The sequence below is a fragment of the Pseudophryne corroboree genome, chromosome 2 (genome assembly GCF_028390025.1).
Source record: "Pseudophryne corroboree isolate aPseCor3 chromosome 2, aPseCor3.hap2, whole genome shotgun sequence".
NCBI lineage: Eukaryota > Metazoa > Chordata > Amphibia > Anura > Myobatrachidae > Pseudophryne > Pseudophryne corroboree.
This window is the reverse complement of record NC_086445.1, coordinates 788758129-788782197: the sequence shown is the minus strand read 5'-3', so window position 1 is coordinate 788782197 and position 24069 is coordinate 788758129. Positions and strand designations below refer to the sequence as shown.

At 49.3% G+C, this 24069-nt stretch overlaps 1 long non-coding RNA gene across 1 annotated transcript in view; it reads left to right on the top strand.

The window, feature by feature from the left end:
* The window catches only part of LOC135051243 (uncharacterized), a 99917-nt gene extending 77801 nt beyond the window's left edge, over nucleotides 1-22116 (top strand). Inside the window, exon 4 of the long non-coding RNA XR_010242125.1 lies at nucleotides 21786-22116. This is a non-coding gene — a long non-coding RNA (uncharacterized LOC135051243). The remainder of the gene's footprint in view (nucleotides 1-21785) is intronic.
* Nucleotides 22117-24069: the final 1953 nt, after the last annotated feature.

Sequence of the window (24069 nt, the reverse complement as noted above, 5' to 3'; positions counted from 1 at the left end):
TGAAAAATAAGGTTGTAAACAGAATAGCTTTCAATCTAGCATGATGAGAGCAAGCAGTAGGATTGCCAGATCTAGAGTTGATCGCAGCAGCAAATTTGTTAGCAGTTGGGCAAAACCATGTGCACTGCAGGGGAGGGGGCAGATATAACATGTGCAGAGTTAGATTTGGGTGTGGTGTGTTCAAACTGAAATCTTAATTGCAGTGTAGAAATAAAGCAGCCACTATTTACCCTGCACAGAAACAAAATAACCCACCCCCAAATCTAACTCTCTCTGCACATGTTATATCTGCCTCCCCTGCACTGCACACAGTTTTGCCCAACTGCTAACAAACTGCTGCTGCGATCAACTTTGAATTACCCCCATAGAGAGGAAGATCCTTAATGTAAACAGTGATGGGGGGATTATAATCACACACCTACTATACCAGTGTTTTTCAACCACTGCCGTGGTACACTAGTGTGCCCTGAGCAGTCTCCAGGTGTGCTGCCATAGAAGCAGAACCAGGCCCGTCAGTGTTTTGCCGCTACTGAGGCCCTGGAACGATCAATACTGGTGGGTTTAGTGGATGCAGTGCCAGTTCTTTTTTTTTTGGGGGGGGGGGGTTATTTTTATTTTTTGATAGTCACATGAATTATTCCAATTTCTATATATATCTATGGGCGGATGTACAGATGGAGCCACGCTAATCGTGGCTCCATCTGCGACTAGGTGCGCTCCGCCGGGAATGAATGGGAAGCATGTGCGTTGTAGATGTGCCCCGTTCACTTTGAATGGGAGCATCTGTGTACGCTTGGCGGTGGGCCGAGGCGCACATAGGCATGCCTCTCGCCCCCGTCTGCGTGGCTCCATCTGTATGACATCTAGGTTTATGACAGTCGGCCAGCGCATTTAGAGGAAAAGGAGGGATTTGAAAGATCCCTGTCCAGGGATTTCTACTGAAAGAAGTCCAAAGGCTTCTTTGGCAACACCATTTATAGAGCTTTGTGCAATAAAAAAAAGGAAGAAAAAAAAAGGTAAAAACTCTGAAAACTGCATTTTTCTTTTTAGTGCAGCTTAGTGTTGATACATCCCACCTGTGTGTGCACATGTACAATGCAAAATGTGTTAAATGCATGTCTACAAACTCACTCACAGATTACAGTAAAAGCACTGATGAAACTAGAGCTGCCTGGGAGATTGCAAGGCAGCCATTCCTAGTCATCTACCTTCAAGAAACATGCCTGTCTGTATGGGTCAAACAGCACCAGACCCTGCAGAAAGTTGGCACTGGAAGGCACCAATAGCCATGTGGCAGCCACGACCTAGTGTCCAAACCTCCAGCCACTTACCTGGGTGAGACAGGGCAGGGAGTACATTCTGCCTGGTGGTGTGTGCAGATTAGCCCAGGTGTAGTGTGACCAGGGGAGGTGACAGGATCACGTGATGTTGCTATTACTTATCTAACTCTGCAAAGTGCATCTCCTAGAGCTGAACTTTTAGCAGCTTCCTCCCCCAGGATGCCTGAAAAGCCCCCAGTCCTGGATGCCTGCTTTATACAGGATCTGTGTTATTAGCCCAGCAGTTCTAGGATCGGAGCTGCAGCAGATTAACTTTACAGATACTGCTGCCCTCCCCACCACCTCTGACCTCCTATCCTCCGTTCACAGAACAGCAGCTAACCATGCAAAAAAGCTAATCTGTTCTTAGATGAAAGGCTCCTGGGGGGTGAGTACAGATAAGGAGACAGTGGGAGCAGGAGAATGAGACTGGCCAGAAGAGCTGCCATGCAGTGCTGATATATACTGTAACTCACCGTCGTCACAACGCACAAGGGATCCGCGGCTTGACATGTCAGTCAAATAGGAGAACGTTTAGAAAGGGTTTAGGGGGCGGGTCTGTTTAGAAAGAGATTCACCTCATTGGTCTTAAGGGCGGGACCAGCCACAGGAGCTTGGCTGAACGGAGATCGGGCTTGCCTGACAGCAGGTTCTTTATGCTGCATCAGGTGAGTGGTGGCCGATCAGTATGCACAGACACAGTGTACACCAAGCTGTGCCCCCTGCACCCCCCATGCTGTCACAGCCTTGTTATGACGCCATTCTATCCCCTGGCCGCGGGTCCACTGCATTCACCTTCTACTGTCACTTATCCACTGTTTTCTCCTGGGCAGCCTCAGCGGGCCGCCCCTTCAGATCCCCCGCCCATAGGCAGCTGCCTAAAGCTGCCTAATGGGAGCGCCGGCCCTGCTTGGATGGAGATAAATCAGACGGAGATAAAGTCCCAGTCAATCGGCTCCTGTCATTTTTCATGGCAGTTAGGAGCCAAATGGCTGGGACTTTATCTCTGTCGGATTTATCTCCATCCAAGGCTTAGTAAATAGACCCCATAATTCCTTAACTACCTCACTCATAAACTTTGCAGCATCTTGGATATGTAGTAGTGTAATGATCTCCTTCTAAGGTAGGGAGTCAAACCCATTTATTATATTATCAGACCATTTAACAATGGCCCTAGATATCCAGCCGCAAGCAATAGTGTGGCGATGCAGGCAGTACGATTTTACGTGACAGCCTGGACACTGAAGTATCCGCGAACGGTGGGTTTTCCCAAACTTTCCTATCCTCAGCAGGAAAGGGAAAGGAAATCAGTAACCGCTTAGGAGTAATACATTTCTTGTCAGAATTTACCCACGCCTCTTTGGAAAGGGAGTTAATTCTTTTGAGATAGGGAAGGTGACAGAGGACTTTGGTTTTACATTAAAAACAATTCCTCTTTTGGTTCTGTCTCCTTATCCTGTATGTTGAGGACTTCTTTAATAGCATAAATCAGGGCCTCAACCCCCGGGGACAGAGCATTGTCATCTTCTACCTCCAATTCTCCCTCATCTAACCCTTGTGAAGAGGATGTAAACTTGGTGTTGCAAGAGGGACACACAGTTTCTTTTTTCCTAGACATGCTTACAGCAGAAAACACAGAGTTATAACACAGTGCAGTGAAAACACCTTAGTGAAACAGCACAATAAGCCCAGACAGCCCTGAATGGAGTGACACAGAGAGGATTGGGACCAGCACACAATACCGCAGTCCAGAGCAGCGCCCCGCTGGGTATATTTATATGTTTGCTATTAGCACAGCGGTATAATCCGCTGTATATATGCTCCCCCCTTTCTATCAGACTCCCTGGTACCAGTATAATTGGTGGTTCAGTGGGCTCTGTGGAGGAGCAGTCTCAGCGTGTAGCCTGTAGTCAGCATCAGCAGCAGCAGGAAATGGTGCCTTTCAGCTTCTGGTCCCGCTCTCCAGGAAGCCCCACCCCTTCAATGGCACGCGGTCCCTATAAAGATTATACTGGAATTTTAATGTCATATTGTGTAAAAAGAAAGATTAGGATCCCCTTTTACTCTGCGCCAGTGTGGGTCCCCAGCAGGCTCTGCAGATCAAGGCCCAGTGACCGCCACTCCCTAATGCCGCCATTGTCACTGGGGACCCTCTAACTTGGACCCCGGTTTAGTACTCACTGCCCCGCGTCTATTCGGCATCTGTTAGGGGTGGCGACATGCTGCCGGCGCGGGCTCACACCCTGGGGCATGAGAAACAGCGCCTCAGGAGCTCAGTGTCCTGTCAGCGGGGATACGAACCATTAACTCTATATTAAGTTGGTTCAGTTCCCCCCCCCCCCCCCCACCCCCCTAAGTCCCATGACGCAGGCAGACTGGTTGTTAACCAGTGCTGCCTGAAAATAACAAACTAACATAAAGTCTGAAGAAAACTCTCTGGAACTCCAGAGGAATGCACCCGGCTCCTCATTTTTCTAAACTGAGTCTGCAGGAGGGGCATAGAGGGAAGGAGCCAGCACACACTGACTGATTTCTTAAAGTGCCAGGCTCCAATGGACCCGGTCTATACCCCATGGTACTAATGCCACCCCAGTATCCACTAGGACGTTAGAGAAAAATTGGTTAGAAACACCGTAGAAAATTATACTAGATCCAGCGTATGAATGCAGGGTTCCACCGATCGGACTATGGGGGTAATTCAGAGTTGCTCGCAGCGTCAAATTTGTTAGCAGTTGGGCAAAACCATGTGCACTGCAGGTGGGGCAGATATAACATTTGCAGAGAGAGTTAGATTTAAGTGGGTTATTTTGTTTGTGTGCAGGGTAAATACTGGCTGCTTTATTTTTACACTGCAATTTAGATTTCAGTTTGAACACACCCCACACAAATCTAACTCTCTCTGCACATGTTATATCTCCCCCCCCCCCTGCAGTGCACTTGGGGAGTCATTCCGACCCGATCGCACTCTGCAGTTTCTCCCAGCGGTGCGATCGGGTCAGAACTGCACATGCCAGGCGGCGCTCGGCCGTCGTTGCCTAGCGATCGCCTCTGCCAGATTGACAGGCAGAGGCGATCGCTGGGCGGGAGTTTGGCCGCCGTTTTCGGGGCACGATCTGGCCAACATGTGGCCGGACCGTGTGGGGGGGGTCAGGCCGCAGTGGCTGCGTGATGTCACACGCAGCCACTGCAACCCTGACAGCGACAAGTAACTCCCGGCTAGCCACAGGAGTTGCGCTGGCTGGGAGTTGCTCTACAAGTACAAAAGCATCACCGCTGAGCAATGCTTTTGTACCTGTGCAGTGGGGCCAGGCCAGACACGCGGGGCGGACTAGCCCTGTGCTGGGCGTCCCCCCGCATGTCTGTGTCAGTAATCGTAGCTGAGCTAAATTTAGTACAGCTACGATCAGGTCGGAATGACCCCCATGGTTTTGCCCAACTGCTAACAAATTTGCTGCTGCGATCAACTCTGAATTACCCCCTGTGTCTTATGTGTCAAATGGTGGCTAGCGCTGTGAGCAAAATTATTGATTTTATTGTTAATGGAATTACTTATAAAATATAGTATTTTTTTACATGTCAAACTAATATTGTTTATGCAGTAAAATACTTTTGTGCACTTGTTTATGTCGGCAATTCCAGTAGAAATCTTAAAGTACGTCTTGCTGAACATATTTATAATGTCCGCAAAGGGCTGGAGTCACATTCATTGTTAGCTCATATTAGATAAGCTGAAGGCTGCATAAGCCTGAGGCCATATAAGCGATCAACTTTTTGTGATTGGTTGTTAAATGACTAAGCAGTTGCTAGGCAGATCAGTTTTCCCGGTTGGTTTTTCCTATTGGATTAGAGGGTTGTGCATCAAGATGAAGAGGAGGGTCTTAGGTTAGTATATAGGGGGTGGCCATTTTGCTAGACTTCCTCTTGCCTTTCAGTTTATGCCCAGGAAGGATAAGTATTATTGCTTATTTCAACTGTCTGTAAATTGGTTTTGAATTTCATTTGCCTTCTCTAGGGCATTATATAGTGCTGTGCCCCCTCTCTGTGCGGTCATTGCCTGCTTTTGCCGACGTCTCCCTCCTCTGACATGCCTCGTCCTAGACGATCAGCTCCCCCCCCCCAGGCGCCTCGTGGATGCGGGCAGCGCCTTCCGCTCCCCGAGCATTGCGCCTCAGAGAGGCCTTTCCCCTGTTGCAGACAGGCGGCGGGGACGGGCAGTTACAGCCCGCTCCCCTGCCGCACGGAGACGGGCGGCCAGCGGCCGCTCGTCACGTGGTGCAGGGGCGCGCGGCTCGGCCGAGCCGCGCGCGCCGGCGCTAGCAGCGGGACGGGCCTCTCCCCTCCCTCCTGCGTCGGGCGCTTGTAGTCCTCCTCCCCCGGCGGCCAGCGGCCGTTCGTCTCATGGCGCAGGTGCGCGCGGCCCAGCCGGGCCGCGCGCCCCGGCGCCCCCAGCGGTTCACCCAGATCCTCACCCTCATCCGTTCAGTGCCTCCGGCCCTCCTCCTCCATCCCCGCGGACGGCTCTCGGCGGCGTCCTGGGGGCACAAGCGGTGCCGGACGGCCGCGGCAGAGCCGCGGGGGGCGAGGGGGGGGTCGATCTTCAGCGGGGTAATATGAGCCCAGGACAGCGGGTAGCGGCTCCCGCTGTCCCTGGGACAACAAAGGGCCCCAGCCTACCCCCTTCCAGCGAGGGGACCAGCACACCCCAGGGTGTTTTGAGTAATGTGCGGCCGAGTGTGGCTGGGGCGGGGGACGTGGCAGCGGCTGCCGCCACACCCGCCCCGGCGGCGGCCACGTGGCAGGGTTTCCCCCCGGCCTCGGGGGCCTGCTCTAGCGCCCTCTGGCCGTCAGCCGCCCAGCCGCCATTAGCTGTGCCCCCGCTTGCAGGTTTTCAAACTCCTCCCCACGCCCTTCCCGGTCCTTTTCATTTCGGGTCCACGCAGGCGTCCGTCTCGGCGGCTTATATTACGCCCGGCGGGGTGCTTGCGGTAACAGCGCAGCAAGGCTTCGCGGGGAGCCAGTCCTTCCCCGGGGGTTTTGCGTGGCCTCCGGCTCCAGCATTCCCCTTAGCCGCCAGCATGCCTTCCATGGGCTTCATGACGGTGTCCGGCACACAATTTTCCCCGCACGGGTCCAGCGCGGGCGCCGGCGTGCAGTCCACGTGGTCGGTCGGTGGCCCCCGAGTCGCGGTGCCCTCGCCGGCCTTTGCGGGCCTGCAGTCAGGACAGGCACCGGGCGGTGGGTATCAGGTGGCACAGAGTTGGCCCCCTCTCCCGGCGCCCCCTCAGTTCCTTCCGGCGTCATACGGATGGGCGGGGGCAGGCGTCTGCCCGCCGCATACGGCGTGGCGGCCGTCTTACCCCGCGAGTTTTGGTGCAATGAGCGGGTCGGCCTTTACGCAGTCGATCGGGTACACCTCGGCAGGGGCCCCCTCCCTGCAGCTGCCGGGCGGCCATCTGCCGCGGAGCGGAGGGGCGGGCCCTCCGCAATTGCGGCCAATTGTTAATGATGTTCTGGTTCCCCCTGTGCCTGTTGTCCCCTCTTTTTCTCCCTCACAGGTCCCGTCTAATTCAGGGGCTACGCCCGACACGAGGCGAAGGTCGCGGACGAGCGCGACGGCGAACGTGGAGGTACGGCCATCAGCGGAGGCGGGTGCAGCGGACGACGCGGTTCCGGGTCCTTCGAACTCCGGTGAGCTAAACATTCCTTTACACGTTTCAACTTGTAGTTCCTCGTCTTCTAGCAGCGTATCATCCGGCTCTCCGCGGCGCCCGCGTAAATTAGCTAGGCTCATCGCGCGGCGAATGGCTAAGGAGGCGCATAAGGTGGCCGCTCCTGCGCAGGTGGTCCCCTCTGACCCACCCCGTTACGGCGAGATGGTACATTGCGCCAACACGGCAGTTACAAGGGGGGTTCGCAAGCGCATGCGGGAAAAAATCCGTAAGGGGAAGTATGTAGACATATTCACCCTTACGGAGGAAATGCGGCAAGGTTTTGACGCAGCCAAGAAGCCGGGTGGTATGGGGGAAAATGCGTTTCGCAATTTTCACCAGTGGCTGCGTGGTTTTTTGGTGTTCATGGCTTGCTACACGGAATCGCGTCCCTCGGAGTATGCCAACTTGGTGAAATATTTGTTTTTAGTACACGATATGTACTTGAAATCCAAGGGTTCCGCGTGGCGGGATTACGACGAGAAGTTTCGTCGCAATCAGGATGGCAACCCCATCCTGCCCGCGGGTTTCAAGGATGTTGAGGTGTGGTTGGAGGTCACGCAGCAGGTCAAACCCACCCCGGACGTCACGGCCAAGAAGCCCGGGGCGGCCGGGGCGGCGGCTTCCCGATTGGCGGGGAAAGGCAAGTGCTTTGCCTACAACGACGGCAAATGCGTCAAAGGAACGAGTTGTCGTTTTCGCCACTCATGTAGGTTGTGTGGAGCAAGTCACCCGGCCAAAGAATGCACCGCGGCGACAGGCAGTAAGCCTGCCGCTTCCACCGAGGCCGGTGGAGTTGGCAAGTAAGGCCTTCTCCCCGATTATAGTTCCCGAGTTGCAGCGCTGGCTTACCTTGTACCCCGATGAGGCGGCGGCATCGTTTCTCTTGGAGGGTTTTCAGCACGGTTTTCGTTTGCCAATTCCGGATTCGGTGTATGTGGTTGCACGCCAGAATTTGAGATCGGCTCGGGAATTCCCGCAGGAAGTCCGGCGGAAGGTTGACGAGGAAATTGGGCTGGGGCGCATGGCTGGGCCCTATGCCCTTTCCCCGTTGCCCTCCTTGTGCATTTCCCCAGTAGGGGTAGTGCCCAAGAAGGCCATAGGTAAGTTTCGTTTGATACAGCACTTGTCGCACCCGCCGGGGTTGTCGGTCAACGACGCTATCCCGGAAGCCCAGTGCAGAGTTCGATATCAGTCGTTTGACGACGCGCTGCGCTTAGTGCGGGATTGTGGTCCGGGGAGTCTGTTGGCAAAATTGGACGTGGAGTCGGCCTTTCGGCTACTCCCGCTACACCCAGATTCCCTGCGGTTTCTGGGTTTCAAAATAGGGGGCGAATTCTACGTCGATCGGTGTCTCCCCATGGGTTGCTCTGTCTCCTGCGCCTACTTTGAGTGCTTTAGCACATTTTTACACTGGTGCGTCCAGACCGCCTCCGGGCAACTGGGGGTGGCTCACTACCTGGATGACTTTCTTTTTGTAGGGCCCGGGGACAGTTCGGTCTGTGGGGACATTCTCTCGGTGGCCAGGTCGTTATTCTGCGCTTTAGGGGTACCGGTTGCGCAGGATAAGTGCGAGGGTCCTTGCACTTGTCTTAGCTATTTAGGTATCGAAATTGACACGGTAGGGGGGTGCTGTCGCTTGCCCGAGGATAAGGTGCGGAAACTATTGGGTTTGATTACAGACTGTTTAGGAAAACGCAGGGTTCGGCTTAAGCAGGTGCAGTCCTTGCTTGGTTCTCTCAATTTTGCATGTCGGATTATCCCCATGGGTAGGATTTTCTGTCGCAAACTTGAGCGGGCCACCGCGGGGACGGTTCGGCAGAATCACTCCGTGTACCTTTCCCGCGAGATCAAGGATGATTTGCGGATTTGGGTCTCGTTCCTGGTGTCCTTCAACAGGGAAGTTTTGTGGCCCGCTCCTTGTTGTTCCAGTAAGCAGCTGCAATTGTTCACGGATGCTTCCGGCAGTCTAGGGTTTGGCGCGTTCTTCGCTGGCGCATGGTGCGCTGCGGCCTGGCCGGCATCTTGGGTAACGCGTGGGTTTACCAAGAACCTGCTTTTGCTGGAATTGTTCCCGATCTTAGTGGCGCTTGAGTTATGGGCCGGACGGTTCGCAAATAGGGACATTTTGTTTCTTTGCGACAACTTGGGGGTAGTGCATGCGATTAATAATCAGCGTTCCTCCTCTCCGCAGGCGCTGCGATTGCTAAGGCATTTAGTGTTGGTGTGTTTGCAGCGCAATATTAATTTTAGGGCTCGCCACGTTCCTGGAGTTGACAATGGAATTGCGGATGCATTGTCCCGGTTCCAGTTTGACAAATTCAGGACGTTGGTTCCGGGAGCGGAGGCAGAGGGGTTACAGTGCCCACCTTCTGTCTGGCAGATGGTCGAAGCGGTTTAACGGCATTAGCCAGGTGTGCACTGGCTCCCTCCACGCTACGAGCGTATGATGCTGCATGGCGGGATTGGTCAGCCTTTCAGAGTAGGTACGGGGTAGCAGGTGAGTCCTCGGCCGACGCCCTGTTGACCTTTGTTTGGGAGCATTACCAAAACGGTAGGTCAAAAGCGGCCATGGCTACTGCCCTTGCGGGCATCGCCTTTCACTCGCGACTCCACGGGACGGCGGACCCCACGGGGTCGTTTGTCCTTTCCAGAGCGCTGAAAGGCTGGGCTAGGTTGCACCCGGCGCCTGCGGATTCGCATAGGCCTATAACGTTGCAGCTGCTAGCAGAATTGCTGCGTGTGCTACCTCAGATTGCGTCCTCGGAATTTGAGGTGGCATTGTTTAGTAGCGCTTATGCCCTGGCCTTTTTTGGGGCTTTTCGGGTGAGCGAGTTAGTGGCGAGCAGCAAGGCGTCCCGGGAATCGGGTCTGCTCTACGAGAATGTGCGCTTGCAGGAGGGCCTGTTGCTCTGTAGGATTGTGCGGTCCAAGACAGATCAAACAGGTCGGGGTCGCTGGTTGTCCTTGGAGGCTCAGGGAGGTACGGGCGTTTACCCGCTGCGGTTGACGCAAGAGTATGTGCGGTTAAGACCTCCGGGGGGCAACCAGTTGTTGGTGCACGCGCAGTCGGACCCTCTGACAAAGTTTCAGTTCTCATCGGTGTTCAAGAAATGTTTGACGGCGTTGGGCTTGCAGGAGGCGGACTTCGGTACTCATTCCTTTCGGATTGGGGCGGCTACCCATGCGGCGGCCGCTGGTTCATCACCGGCGGCTATTCGGGAGTTGGGTCGCTGGAAGTCGGCCTCCTATATGTCCTATGTCCGTATAGATAAGTTATAAGTGCGCCTGTTGCGCTAACCCAAAAACGTGTTTACTCGTCGGTTTTTGAACGCTTACCGTTCAGGAATCGAGGGTGTGAAGCGAATTTTTAAAATTTTTCCTCCGAGGGGCCCTAATTTCAATTGGCTGTTCTATCAAGGTCCACGGGAGGTTTTTTGAGTTTTCTCCTTCACGTGGGTTTAATTGGTTACGTTGTGTTTAAGTTACAGATTATGTGCGTAATCTGACATTAGGATATTTTCTTTTACAGCTGTCATCAATTTTGGAGACCACATATGGATGGTTGGTCATTCCTATGTTTTTTGGGCGGAGAAACATCCCATGGCATCTAGGGCGACTGAGATTTTTGGGTCCAGGCAATTTAGATGGTTAGGTGTTAGGGGCATGTTATGGGGTGATCTGTTGCGCGTCCTTTTTTCTCGGGAGCGCCGCTGGGGTCGCCCCAGTTGTATTATCATTCATTTGGGTGGTAATGATCTGGACCGAGTTAAAGGCATAGACTTGATTTTGTCTATAAAGGCGGATGTAGTGGCAATACGTTGTCACTGGCCTGGGGTATGCATTGTCTGGTCGGAAATGGTGCCCCGTTTCCATTGGCGTGGTGCGGTGCGTTTCTCGGCGCTGGAGAAAGCACGCAAAAAGGTGAACTCGACGGTGTCTCTTTTTGTCAAGGCCATAGGCGGAGTGGCAATTAAGCATCCTCTGCTGGTGCTGCGGAACAGGCAGTTCTATAGAGACGATGGGGTTCACCTTTCGCCGGAAGAAGTGCAGTTTTTTCTGGAGGATATTTTTGGTCTTTTTCGTTAGAGCTAGTTAGTTTCTTATTTGGTTAAGGTTGTGGTTGCGGATGGCGGTGGCGGTTTGGTAAACCTTGGTGGCGGGAAATCGCTGCCAACCAGCTGTCACACAGGCATAAGTGGTCATTGTGGGGCTCCCTCTTTAGAAGGACGGCAGGTGTGTCCTTTTCTTGCGGTTGGACATTTAGACGTTCCCCTGCGGGAACCGAACGTTTGCCAGAGAAAGAGGGGTAAGGCCAGCACAATGCGGGTTATGCGGGAAGGAGGCGGGGTATGTGTACTCCCCTCCTTGGTTTGGTGGTTTTCATCTAGGTGACGGGTGCTGGTGTTTGGCAGCGGTTTTCTGTTTGCCATCCTCCAAACTAAAGTTAAATATATATTCAATTCAATTCTAATTCGGCCTCAATTATTAGTTTAAAGAGTTGGTCAGCGATTAATAAACATCGTCTGACCTTTAACTCCAGCTACTGTGTCCGTGTCTTTATTTCAGTGTGGGGTGTGGTTTTTGTTTAGTGATAAGCTAGCTTAAATAAAAGGTTTATGTAATCACAATAAAGTTATGAGCGGCTTAGATAAGCTGAAGGCTGCATAAGCCTGAGGCCATATAAGCGATCAACTTTTTGTGATTGGTTGTTAAATGACTAAGCAGTTGCTAGGCAGATCAGTTTTCCCGGTTGGTTTTTCCTATTGGATTAGAGGGTTGTGCATCAAGATGAAGAGGAGGGTCTTAGGTTAGTATATAGGGGGTGGCCATTTTGCTAGACTTCCTCTTGCCTTTCAGTTTATGCCCGCCCGCCCTCCCAGAATGCGTCTACGTTTTTTGTTCTTGCTGTGGGCTATTGAAAGCCAGATTGGCGGGAAATCGCTGCCAACCAGCTGTCACACAGGCATAAGTGGTCATTGTGGGGCTCCCTCTTTAGAAGGACGGCAGGTGTGTCCTTTTCTTGCGGTTGGACATTTAGACGTTCCCCTGCGGGAACCGAACGTTTGCCAGAGAAAGAGGGGTAAAGCCAGCACAATGCGGGTTATGCGGGAAGGAGGCGGGGTATGTGTACTCCCCTCCTTGGTTTGGTGGTTTTCATCTAGGTGACGGGTGCTGGTGTTTGGCAGCGGTTTTCTGTTTGCCATCCTCCAAACTAAAGTTAAATATATATTCAATTCAATTCTAATTCGGCCTCAATTATTAGTTTAAAGAGTTGGTCAGCGATTAATAAACATCGTCTGACCTTTAACTCCAGCTACTGTGTCCGTGTCTTTATTTCAGTGTGTGGTGTGGTTTTTGTTTAGTGATAAACTAGCTTAAATAAAAGGTTTATGTAATCACAATAAAGTTATGAGCGGCTTAAAAGAGTTTGGGGTAACTGAACAGGTTAAGCCAACATGGAGAACAATAGACCTAGAAACGAGACTTTCAAAGACGGAAATTAAATGGATTTTTAAACTTGGTACACTTATTCCTAAAGGATTTTGAAATTACATGTTTTTTAACTTGATTTTACAGTATTTTATGTGTAACAATCATTTTTAATACCCATTTATTTATATATTTATTTTGTTCGTGCACTTTATAAGGATGGACCTTATACCACTTTATGTGGTTATGATACAAATGGAATGTAAAATAAGGAGAGAATTGCAATCATCAATTCTTTCACACTGCAAGTGAAGCTCATCTGGATTAGTGGAACCCTTTGTTCTATATATTTTTTTTTCCAGTGATGCGGATCTGATTTGTTTATGGAATAAACAAACCTCAGAGCAGCCACTTTCAAGAAATAATGACGAGACCAGCCAACGACTGTTGGAATGCAAACCAAATACATAGCAGGACATTCACTTCTGGTTTTTAGAAATACCATTTCTATATACAGGTATGTGCAGTGGACCATCTGGTGGAACGCAAGCTGTCACATGTCACATATGTGTAATTTATGGGGGTATTTATATCTGCTCAGTATAAGTAACCACATAATGTTTCTGATGAAGAACCCATTGAGGTTTGAAACGCAGTAAGTGGTCCGGCTGTTTACACTGACCGGCTGCTTTGGGGACTGACTTGCTTTGACCTACCAAGGAGAAGCTAGGAATCTGGGACTCTGATTTTTTTGGATGCGATCTGGTCCGATAAGATGTCCTTGCACATGAGACGGCTGATGTATTACATGCTTACATACAGTTCTTAAAGTGGTCCTGGAGAGGTGGTGGAACTCACCCCCCCCCCCCTCCCCTAGCTGTACAGGGCTTGTGCTCGCCGTAGGCGGGCGCTGCAAAAAGGGACGTGGTCTCAAAAAAGAAAGGGACGTGGTCACCCAATAGTATCCCCAATTTAAATTATGTAGGGCTGCCCCCTGTAGAGCTGCCTCCAGTACAGATGCCCCCGGTAGAGCTGCCCCCAGTACAGATGCCCCCTGTAGTTATGCCCACAGCAGAAGCTGCCCCCAGTACAGATGTCCCCTATAGTTATGCTCCCAGTACAGCTGCCACCAGTAGAAGCTGCCCCCAAGTAGCGCCTCTTCACACACAAATACACACAAAAAAAACAGCCCCGCTCCTGCTTCCGGACCGCTGACCTCCGCCTGGCCACCTGCTCCTCAGATCTATGGGAGAGACGTCATGACATCTCTCCCATAGCGCTGCACAGCCGCACACAGCGGCAACTGGAGCTCAGAGTGAGCTCCGGCTGCCGCTGAGAGGAAGGTGCCGGCGCCCGCTGGTAACACAATCTCAGCGCATGCCCAGCATCCCCATGCGGCTTTGGGCTCACATTCTGCGTTAGGTGAGCAGGAAGAGGGCGGAACTGCGTTCTGTCTCCAATTGGAACTGACGGAACGCAGTTGCGCCCTGTTGCAGCTCACTTTAACCTCTGCTTATATATATTTTTACTTTGTAAGTGCATTTTTATTACATTTTTAACCTTCTTAAGTGTGCTCTACCGGTCTCTCTTTTCTGTTTAATTTTATGGGGGTCATTCCGAGTTGTTAGCTCGTTATTTCTCTAACGTCCTAGTGGATGCTGGGGACTCCGTCAGGACCATGGGGATTAGCGGGCTCCGCAGGAGACAGGGCACATCTAAAAAGCCTTTTAGGTCACATGGTGTGTACTGGCTCCACCCCCTATGACCCTCCTCCAAGCCTGAGTTAGGTTTTTGTGCCCGTCCGAGAGGGTGCAATCTAGGTGGCTCTCTTAAAGAGCTAGTTAGAAAAGTTTTTTTTTAGGTTTCTAATCAGTGTCTCCTGCTGGCGACAGGAGCACTGCAACGAGGGACTTAGGGGAGAGACTTGCAACTCACCTGCCTGCAGGAGGATTGAAGTCTTAGGCTACTGGACACTGAGCTCCAGAGGGAGTCGGAACACAGGTCAGCCTGGGGTTCGTCCCGGAGCCGCGCCGCCGATCCCCCTTACAGACGCTGAAGAACGGCAGAACGGAGGTCCGGAAACAGGCGGCAGAAGACTTCAGTCTTCATAGAGGTAGCGCACAGCACTGCAGCTGTGCGCCATTGTTGCTACACGGCTCACGGATCTCGGTCACGGAGGGTGCAGGGCGCTGCTGGGGGCGCCCTGGGCAGCAATACAGAGTACCTTAGAGGCAAATAAATACATCACATATAGCCATTAAGGCTATATGTATGTATTTAACCCAGGCCAGTTTATTAGAAAAACCGGGAGAAAAGCCCGCCGAAAAAGGGGCGGAGCTTATTCTCCTCAGCACTCGGCGCCATTTTCCTGCACGGCTCCGCTGGTGAGGAAGGCTCCCACGACTCTCCCCTGCACTGCACTACAGAAACAGGGTAACAAAGAGAGGGGGGGCATAAATTGGCGATATAATTATATATTGAGAGCGCATATATAGAAACAACACCTTCTAGGGGTTGTTATATACAGTATAGCGCTTTTGGTGTGTGCTGGCAAACTCTCCCTCTGTCTCCCCAAAGGGCTAGGAGGGTCCTGTCTTCAATAGAGCATTCACTGTGTGGCTGCTGTGTGTGTCGGTACGTGTGTGTCGACATGTATGAGGACGAAGTTGGTGTGGAGGCAGAGCAATTGCCGATGATGGTAATGTCACCCCCTAGGGAGTCGACACCGGAATGGATGGCTTTGGTTATGGAATTACGTGATAATGTCAGCACATTACAAAAGTCAGTTGACGAAATGAGACGCCCGGCAAACCAGTTAGTACCGGTTCAGGCATCTCAGACACCGTCAGGGGCTGTAAAACGTCCCTTACCTCAGTCAGTCGACACGGGTACCGACAATATGATCACGGCAATGAAGGAGGCTTTGCAGCTCTCTGATACTACTGGTACCTCAAAAAGGGGTATTATGTGGGGGGTTAAAAAACTGCCTGTATTTTTCCCAGAATCAGAGGAATTGAATGATGTGTGTGATGAAGCGTGGGTTACCCCCGATAGAAAATTGCCAATTTCAAAGAAGTTATTGGCATTATACCCTTTCCCACCAGAGGTTAGGGCGCGCTGGGAAACACCCCCTAGGGTGGATAAGGCGCTCACACGTTTATCAAAGCAAGTGGCGTTGCCGTCTCCTGATACGGCCGCCCTCAAGGATCCAGCAGATAGGAGGCTGGAAACTACACTGAAGAGTATATACACGCATACTGGTGTTATACTGCGACCGGCAATAGCCTCAGCCTGGATGTGCAGTGCTGGGGTAGTGTGGTTGGATTCTCTGACTGAAAATATTGATACCCTGGATAGGGACAGTATTTTATTGACTCTAGAGCAATTAAAGGATGCTTTTCTTTATATGCGAGATGCTCAGAGAGATGTTTGTACTCTAGCATCAAGAGTAAGCGCAATGTCCATATCTGCCAGAAGAAGTTTATGGACGCGACAGTGGTCAGGTGATGCGCATTCCAAGAGGCATATGGAAGTATTGCCATACAAGGGAGAGGAATTGTTTGGGGTCGGTCTTTCGGACTTGGTGGCCACGGCAACTGCCGGCAAATCCACTTTTTTACCTCAGACTCCTTCCCAACAGAAAAAGACACCGTCTTTTCAGCCGCAGTCCTTTCGCTCCTATAAAAAGCGACCAAAAGGACAGTCTTATCTGCCGCGGGGCAGAGGAAAGGGTAAGAAAGGGCAGCAAGCAGCCCCTACCCAGGAACAGAAGCCCGCCCCGGTTTCTACAAAGCCATCAGCATGACGCTGGGGCTGTACAAGTGGACTTAGGAACGGTGGGGGGTCGGCTCAAAAATTTCAGCAATCAATGGGATCACTCACAAGTAGACCCGTGGGTCCTGCAGATAATATCTCAGGGGTACATGCTGGAGTTCGAAAGGTCTCCTCCTCGCCGGTTCCTAAAGTCTGCTTTACCAACGTCTCCCTCAGTACCCCTCCTACAACAGGGAAAGGGGTATTATTCCACACTATTTGTGGTACCGAAACCGGACGGTTCGGTAAGACCTATTCTAAATCTGAAATCCTTGAACCTGTATATACAGAAATTCAAGTTCAAGATGGAGTCACTCAGAGCAGTGATAGCAAACCTGGAAGAGGGGGACTTCATGGTGTCCTTGGACATAAAAGATGCTTATCTACATGTCCCAATTTACCCTTCACACCAAGGGTATCTCAGGTTCGTGATACAAGACTGTCATTATCAGTTTCAAACGCTGCCGTTTGGTTTGTCCACGGCTCCTCGGGTCTTTACCAAGGTAATGACCGAAATGATGGTTCTTCTACGAAGAAAAGGCGTATTAATTATCCCGTACTTGGACGATCTCCTAATAAGGGCAAAGTCCAGAGAACAGCTGGAAGCCAGTGTGGCACTATCACAAGTAGTGCTTCGGCAACATGGGTGGATTCTAAATCTTCCAAAATCTCAATTGACTCCGACAACACATCTGTTGTTTTTGGGCATGATTCTGGACACGGTTCAGAAAAAGGTATTTCTCCCAGAGGAGAAGGCAAAGGAGCTATCCGAACTTGTCAGGAACCTCCTAAAACCAGGAACTGTGTCAGTACATCAATGCACGAGAGTCCTGGGAAAAATGGTGGCTTCGTACGAAGCGATTCCTTTCGGCAGATTCCATGCACGGACATTCCAGTGGGATCTACTGGACAAATGGTCCGGATCGCATCTGCACATGCATCAGAGGATAACATTGTCACCAAGAACAAGATTGTCTCTCCTGTGGTGGTTACAGACGGCCCATCTGTTAGTGGGCCGCAGATTCGGCATACAGGACTGGGTCCTGGTGACTACGGATGCCAGCCTACGAGGTTGGGGAGCAGTCACAAAGGGAAGAAACTTCCAGGGTGTGTGGTCAAACCTGGAAAAGTCTCTTCACATAAATATACTGGAGCTAAGAGCGATATACAATGCCCTAAGCCAAGCAAGACCTCTGCTTCAGGATCAGCCGGTGCTGATCCAGTCCGACAACATCACGGCAGTCGCCCACGTCAACCGACAAGGCGGCACGAGAAGCAGAAGTGCAATGACGGAAACTGCACGGATTCTGCGCTGGGCGGAGAATCATGTCGTAGCACTGTCAGCAGTGTTCATCCCGGGAGTGGACAACTGGGAAGCAGACTTCCTCAGCAGACACGACCTTCACCCGGGAGAGTGGGGACTTCATCCAGAAGTTTTCAACATGATGGTGAACCGTTGGGAAAAACCAAAGGTGGACATGATGGCGTCTCGCCTCAACAAAAAGTTGGACAGGTATTGCGCCAGGTCAAGAGACCCACAGGCAATAGCTGTGGACGCTCTGGTAACACCATGGGTGTACCAGTCAGTATATGTGTTCCCTCCTCTGCCTCTCATACCAAAGGTACTGAGAATTATACGGAAAAGAGGAGTAAGAACAATACTGGTAGCTCCGGACTGGCCAAGAAGAACTTGGTATCCAGAACTTCAAGAGATGCTCACGGAGGATCCGTGGCCTCTACCTCTAAGAAGGGACCTGCTTCAACAGGGACCTTGTATGTTCCAAGACTTACCGCGACTGCGTTTGACGGCATGGCGGTTGAACGCCGGATTCTAAAAGAAAAGGGCATTCCTGAGGAAGTTATTCCGACTTTAATTAAAGCCAGGAAAGATGTGACCGCACAACATTATCACCGTATTTGGAGAAAATATGTTGCGTGGTGTGAGGCCAAGAAGGCTCCAACGGAAGAATTTCAATTGGGTCGATTCTTACATTTCCTGCAAGCAGGATTGTCTATGGGCCTAAAATTGGGGTCCATTAAAGTTCAAATTTCGGCCTTATCAATTTTCTTCCAGAAAGAATTGGCGTCAGTGCCTGAAGTACAGACTTTTGTAAAAGGTGTACTACATATACAACCCCCAATAGTGCCTCCAGTGGCACCGTGGGATTTGAACGTGGTTCTAAATTTTCTCAAATCTCATTGGTTTGAGCCTTTAAAATCGGTAGATTTAAAATACCTTACATGGAAGGTAACCATGCTATTGGCCCTGGCTTCAGCCAGGAGAGTTTCAGAATTGGCGGCTTTGTCGTACAAAAGCCCATATCTGATTTTCCATTCGGACAGGGCAGAATTGCGGACACGTCCTCAATTTCTCCCTAAGGTGGTTTCGGCTTTTCACTTGAATCAGCCTATTGTGGTGCCTGCGGCGACTAGCGACTTGGAGGACTCCAAGTTACTGGACGTTGTCAGAGCATTGAAAATATATATTTCAAGGACAGCTGGAGTCAGAAAATCTGACTCGTTGTTTATATTGTATGCACCCAACAAGATGGGTGCTCCTGCGTCTAAACAGACGATTGCACGTTGGATATGTAGCACAATCCAACTTGCACATTCTGTGGCAGGCCTGCCACAGCCTAAATCTGTAAAGGCCCACTCCACAAGGAAAGTGGGCTCATCCTGGGCGGCTGCCCGAGGGGTCTCGGCATTACAACTTTGCCGAGCAGCTACGTGGTCAGGGGAGAACACGTTTGTAAAATTTTACAAATTTGATACTCTGGCTAAGGAGGACCTGGAGTTCTCTCATTCGGTGCTGCAGAGTCATCCGCACTCTCCCGCCCGTTTGGGAGCTTTGGTATAATCCCCATGGTCCTGACGGAGTCCCCAGCATCCACTAGGACGTTAGAGAAAATAAGATTTTACTTACCGATAAATCTATTTCTCGTAGTCCGTAGTGGATGCTGGGCGCCCATCCCAAGTGCGGATTGTCTGCAATGTTTGTACATAGTTATTGTTACAAAAATCGGGTTATTACTATTGTTGTGAGCCATCTTTTTAGAGGCTACTTCGTTTTGTTATCATACTGTTAACTGGGTTCAGATCACAAGTTGTACGGTGTGATTGGTGTGGCTGGTATGAGTCTTACCCGGGATTCAAGATCCTTCCTTATTGTGTACGCTCGTCCGGGCACAGTACCTAACTGAGGCTTGGAGGAGGGTCATAGGGGGAGGAGCCAGTACACACCATGTGACCTAAAAGGCTTTTTAGATGTGCCCTGTCTCCTGCGGAGCCCGCTAATCCCCATGGTCCTGACGGAGTCCCCAGCATCCACTACGGACTACGAGAAATAGATTTATCGGTAAGTAAAATCTTATTTTTTTTCTCGCAACGGAGCGATTAGTCGCGAATGCGCATGCGCAATGTCCGCACTGCGACTGCGCCAAGTAAATTTGCTATGCAGTTAGGAATTTTACTCACGTTTTTTTCTTAGTTCTGGTGATCGTAATGTGATTGACAGGAAGTGGGTGTTTCTGGGCGGAAACTGGCCGTTTTATGGGTGTGTGCGAAAAAACGCTACCGTTTCTGGGAAAAACGCGGGAGTGGCTGGAGAAACGGAGGAGTGTCTGGGCGAACGCTGGGTGTGTTTGTGACGTCAAACCAGGAACGACAAGCACTGAACTGATCGCCGATGCCGAGTAAGTTTGAAGCTACTCAGAAACTGCTAAGAGGTGTGTAATCGCAATTTTGAGAATCTTTCGTTCGCAATTTTACTATGCTAAGATCCACTCTCAGTAGGCGGCGGCTTAGCGCGTGCAAAGCTGCTAAAAGCAGCTTGCGAGCGAACAACTCGGAATGACCCCCTATGTGCATATCATGCAAATGATTATTTGTGCTGCCAGCATAGATTGGCTGAAAAGTGATTGACTAATTACATCACCTCATCTATGAAAAAGGATTGATATCACCAGCTTCCGATACCATATATGTATCACCAATGACATTGGGACTTTATTCTGAGACATTCTGGAAATAAAGGGTGATTATTATTTTATTTTACGGAACTATAGTTACAGGTTATTTTACACAGTGACTGCATTATAATATTTGCTTCTATTATTGTCTAATAAGTCTTGGGGATCCTTCTTTTTAGTGCTGTTTTTGCTGCATGTATATACTTGTCACAGAACCTATTTTTTATAAACAGATGCCAAACCAGACACAATGGTGGCTAGCTGCATTATGAACTACTAAGCCCTCACCAACTAAATTTTCTTTCAAAAAATTAATATCAAAAATGGGATTTCCATGGAAACCTTAAAGATATACAGTGGATTTTAAATATGCTAACATGGAGCTTCACATTATGCTGAGTGTGTGAGTCAGCAATTCCCTGCACCCAATTTGTTTTTGGAGTTACGCAGTCACAGTAAAAATAGCGCTCATATAAGCACATCATTCCAGGTGCGGACACTTACCGTGCAGTTAGTTAAGGTGCAGGTAAAAGGTCTTCAGATTCTCAGCACAGACATATAATTTCCACTCAGACTTGTAAACTCCCTGCAAGTTAACAACAAGATATGCTTAATGCATGAGTTTTAAGATGGTGAGACACACAATTATGTGACCGAGTGGTTATTGTGTGATAATCATTGACGGAACCTTTCTGATGTGGATAACATCCTTTCTGCCCTGCTCCTGCACATTGTACATATTGCCCTGGTGAATTTCTAAACAGTAGTTCTGCTATCTGCCAACTGTCTTGACCTTGGGTACATTCTCTGGAATACACTGTGTCCCTGTTGTTCTGATCTCTTGCATAATTTACTGGTTTACACTCATTTGCTACCTGGATGTTATACTAGATTTTCCTGGTTAGTTCTTGCTCCGCTCATATGCGACTTTAATGCAGCTAGTTACAGCATACTGCATATTCCTGGTTATGTTTTGTTCAGCTCATTTGCTACCTGGATGCAGCTAGTTAAACAAGATACCCCTGGTTAGCTCTTGTTCAGCGTTAGCCCTGGTTACTATGTACCCAGGTCCAGACTGGCCCACAGGGGAACAGGGGAAACCACTGGTGGGCCCCACTGCCTGTGGGCCCTCCTCCTCCTCCTCTTGGGATCAGGTTCCAGACTCTATCCTAGTACACTTGAATTATGCACTATACTTATGTTACATTATACTTCACAAAAATATGGTTTATTATATATTTACCAAGGGGTACAGAACATGTACTCTGTAATGGTTAGCCAAACCTATGTGGTGACTGGCCACGCCCCTTTGTAGGCTGGCCACACCCTTAAGCATGGACTCCTATAACTGCATTTTCCCGGTGGACCCTTCATGCCCCTGTCCAACACTGTATGTACCTCTCAGCCTGTAGTCCATCTTGTACCATAATAGTCTCCATATTGTTTGATAGTTGACAATTAGATACTGTATGTGCCTGCTACTGTAAGTCAAAATACATATTTCAATCTCTGCCTCTTCTTACTTCTTGTTACACCCATAGGCAAACACAGGAAAGGTTTCCAGTTACCTCTAAAGACCCCGGGCCAGCATCTCAAGTCATAATCACAACATACAGTACAGTATAATGGACAGGACATGCCTAGTGGCAACAGCTTTGTCTACCAAGTCTGCAGTGTCTGTTAATCTGAGTGCTTAATCAGTGCACCGGACCAGAGGGCAACTGCCAGCAAGAAGAGACAGATGTCTTAACTGAGGTGGGAGGTTGTGTAGTTAGAAAGCTCAGCTCTGCCTCCTACTTGCTAGAGTTTGCAGGATGTCCTTTCCCTGACCACTTATATTATTTATGAGATAAATATGTTTGATACAGAAAATTCATTTTATAGACTCTCTACTGTACAGCCTATACTAAAGACCCAAAATGGCTCTGTTTGGGGGCATAGCCCACAAAAAATCACAGTGCTATTTTGAAACATATGCAGACTGATGATATCACTCAACTGCAAAAAATTGTGTTTGCATATATCTATGAATCAGGTAATCAATCATTTTGTTTCATTTGCTTTTTGTGGAGTGGTTATTTCTGAACGTGTAGCTCATAGCTTAATATATTGTGGGTATAGTTACCTGCTTTTCATATTGTGACCCAGAAGTGAACTTCACATCAATATTTAAATGCTTTAATGTGGAACTGCAATTTGATATTTGTGCTCTTTGAAGATGATACCTAGACTTAATTACTCTGAATTATACAAATTGCTCTTATCAAATTATATCAATGAACCAAAACATAAATTACTTTGGCACTGCCTCCAATTTTACTTAAGCACATAATTTATTTTCCATCTCATGGTTTCCTAGGAAATGACTACGTTACTTGGACGCAGAACATACATTACATGTGGTGAAAGTGCATTATATTACTGTGAGAGAGACCACATTGACATAACTGTACCAGTGATGTAAGATATCTGCTATTAAATAATTAAAATATTCAGCTTAAATATCAAAAAACAGGAAAATGCTGTAGTATATACAAAAAATAAATACAATAATAATAATATGGTTGGTAAGTAAATATAAAACAAGAAAAACATGAACAATTTGAAACATTACTAACAGATTCTATTTTGCTTTTATTACCCTGGTAGTTCTAATTATTATTATTATTATTATTATTAGTGTCACTAATTTTAATTGCACTTCTTCAATACATGTCAATGCAAACAGTCAAGACAATAAGAATAGATAATGAAAACTGCATTCTATATACAACATAAGGAACTATCTTATGCAGTTTTTCAGTAATGAAAAACAAAGATATTCCCAGGGACACATCTTCAAGGTTTTGGGGCAGTGGTTCCCAAATTGGGTGCTGTGGAACCCTGTATTGCTGCAGGGCACCTGCAGGGGTGCACGGGTTTAATTAATCAAATTAATTATCTATATACAGTATATAAATGCGAAAGCCCTCACTCACTCACTCACTCACTCACTCACTCAATCACTCATCACTAATTCTTTTACTTCCCGATATGTTAGGAAGCTGAAATTTAACATAGGTATTTTTCAGGTGGGAAATAGGAAAACAACGTAATTAGAATTACAATAAACCTCCCCTAAGTGGATGAAAAGGGGATTGACATAATGATATCATTACTAATGCGTGGCTTGCGTTGCGTGAAAGATAATGCCCAAATGGACAATCGGATCAAAATTTAGATTGCACCTCCAGTGTGTAGAATTTAATAAACTACAAAAATGGTCCAGCCACTTTTTACTGTATCTGCTACGGGTGCTCCTTGGGTAACGCCAAAAACATGGATTAATATTTACTTACATTAAAACGTCTCAAATTTACATCTCTGTCACTTGGCGCGCTGAGCGTGGCATCCTGGCTGCTTGGCAACAGCCAGGACTGCATCAGAGAGCGGCCGCCTGACATCTTCAGCTGCCAGACAACCCGCTGGAACATGATGCCCCGCGTTGTGAGTGATGCGCCAAGCCCGCCGTCCAGCAACGGCCAGGAGCCGGAACGTCCCGTCCCGTCCCATCCCAGCGCGGCAGCTAACAGTAACATGAATAAGGTGCACTACTATTTGGTGTAATATGAATCAGGTGCACTACTATGTGGAGTAATATGAATCATGGGCACTATGTGCAGTAGAAGGTAAATAAGATAGTGCTCCTTTGAATTGGGAATACTATTGTGTGACCACGCCCCTTCTTTGTGAGGTAGGACACAAATTTATAGTGTGGAAGGTGGTGACAAAAACCCCTAGCACTGGCCCTAGCTTCACCTAATGGGAGGAGGGGGGAGGGATAGG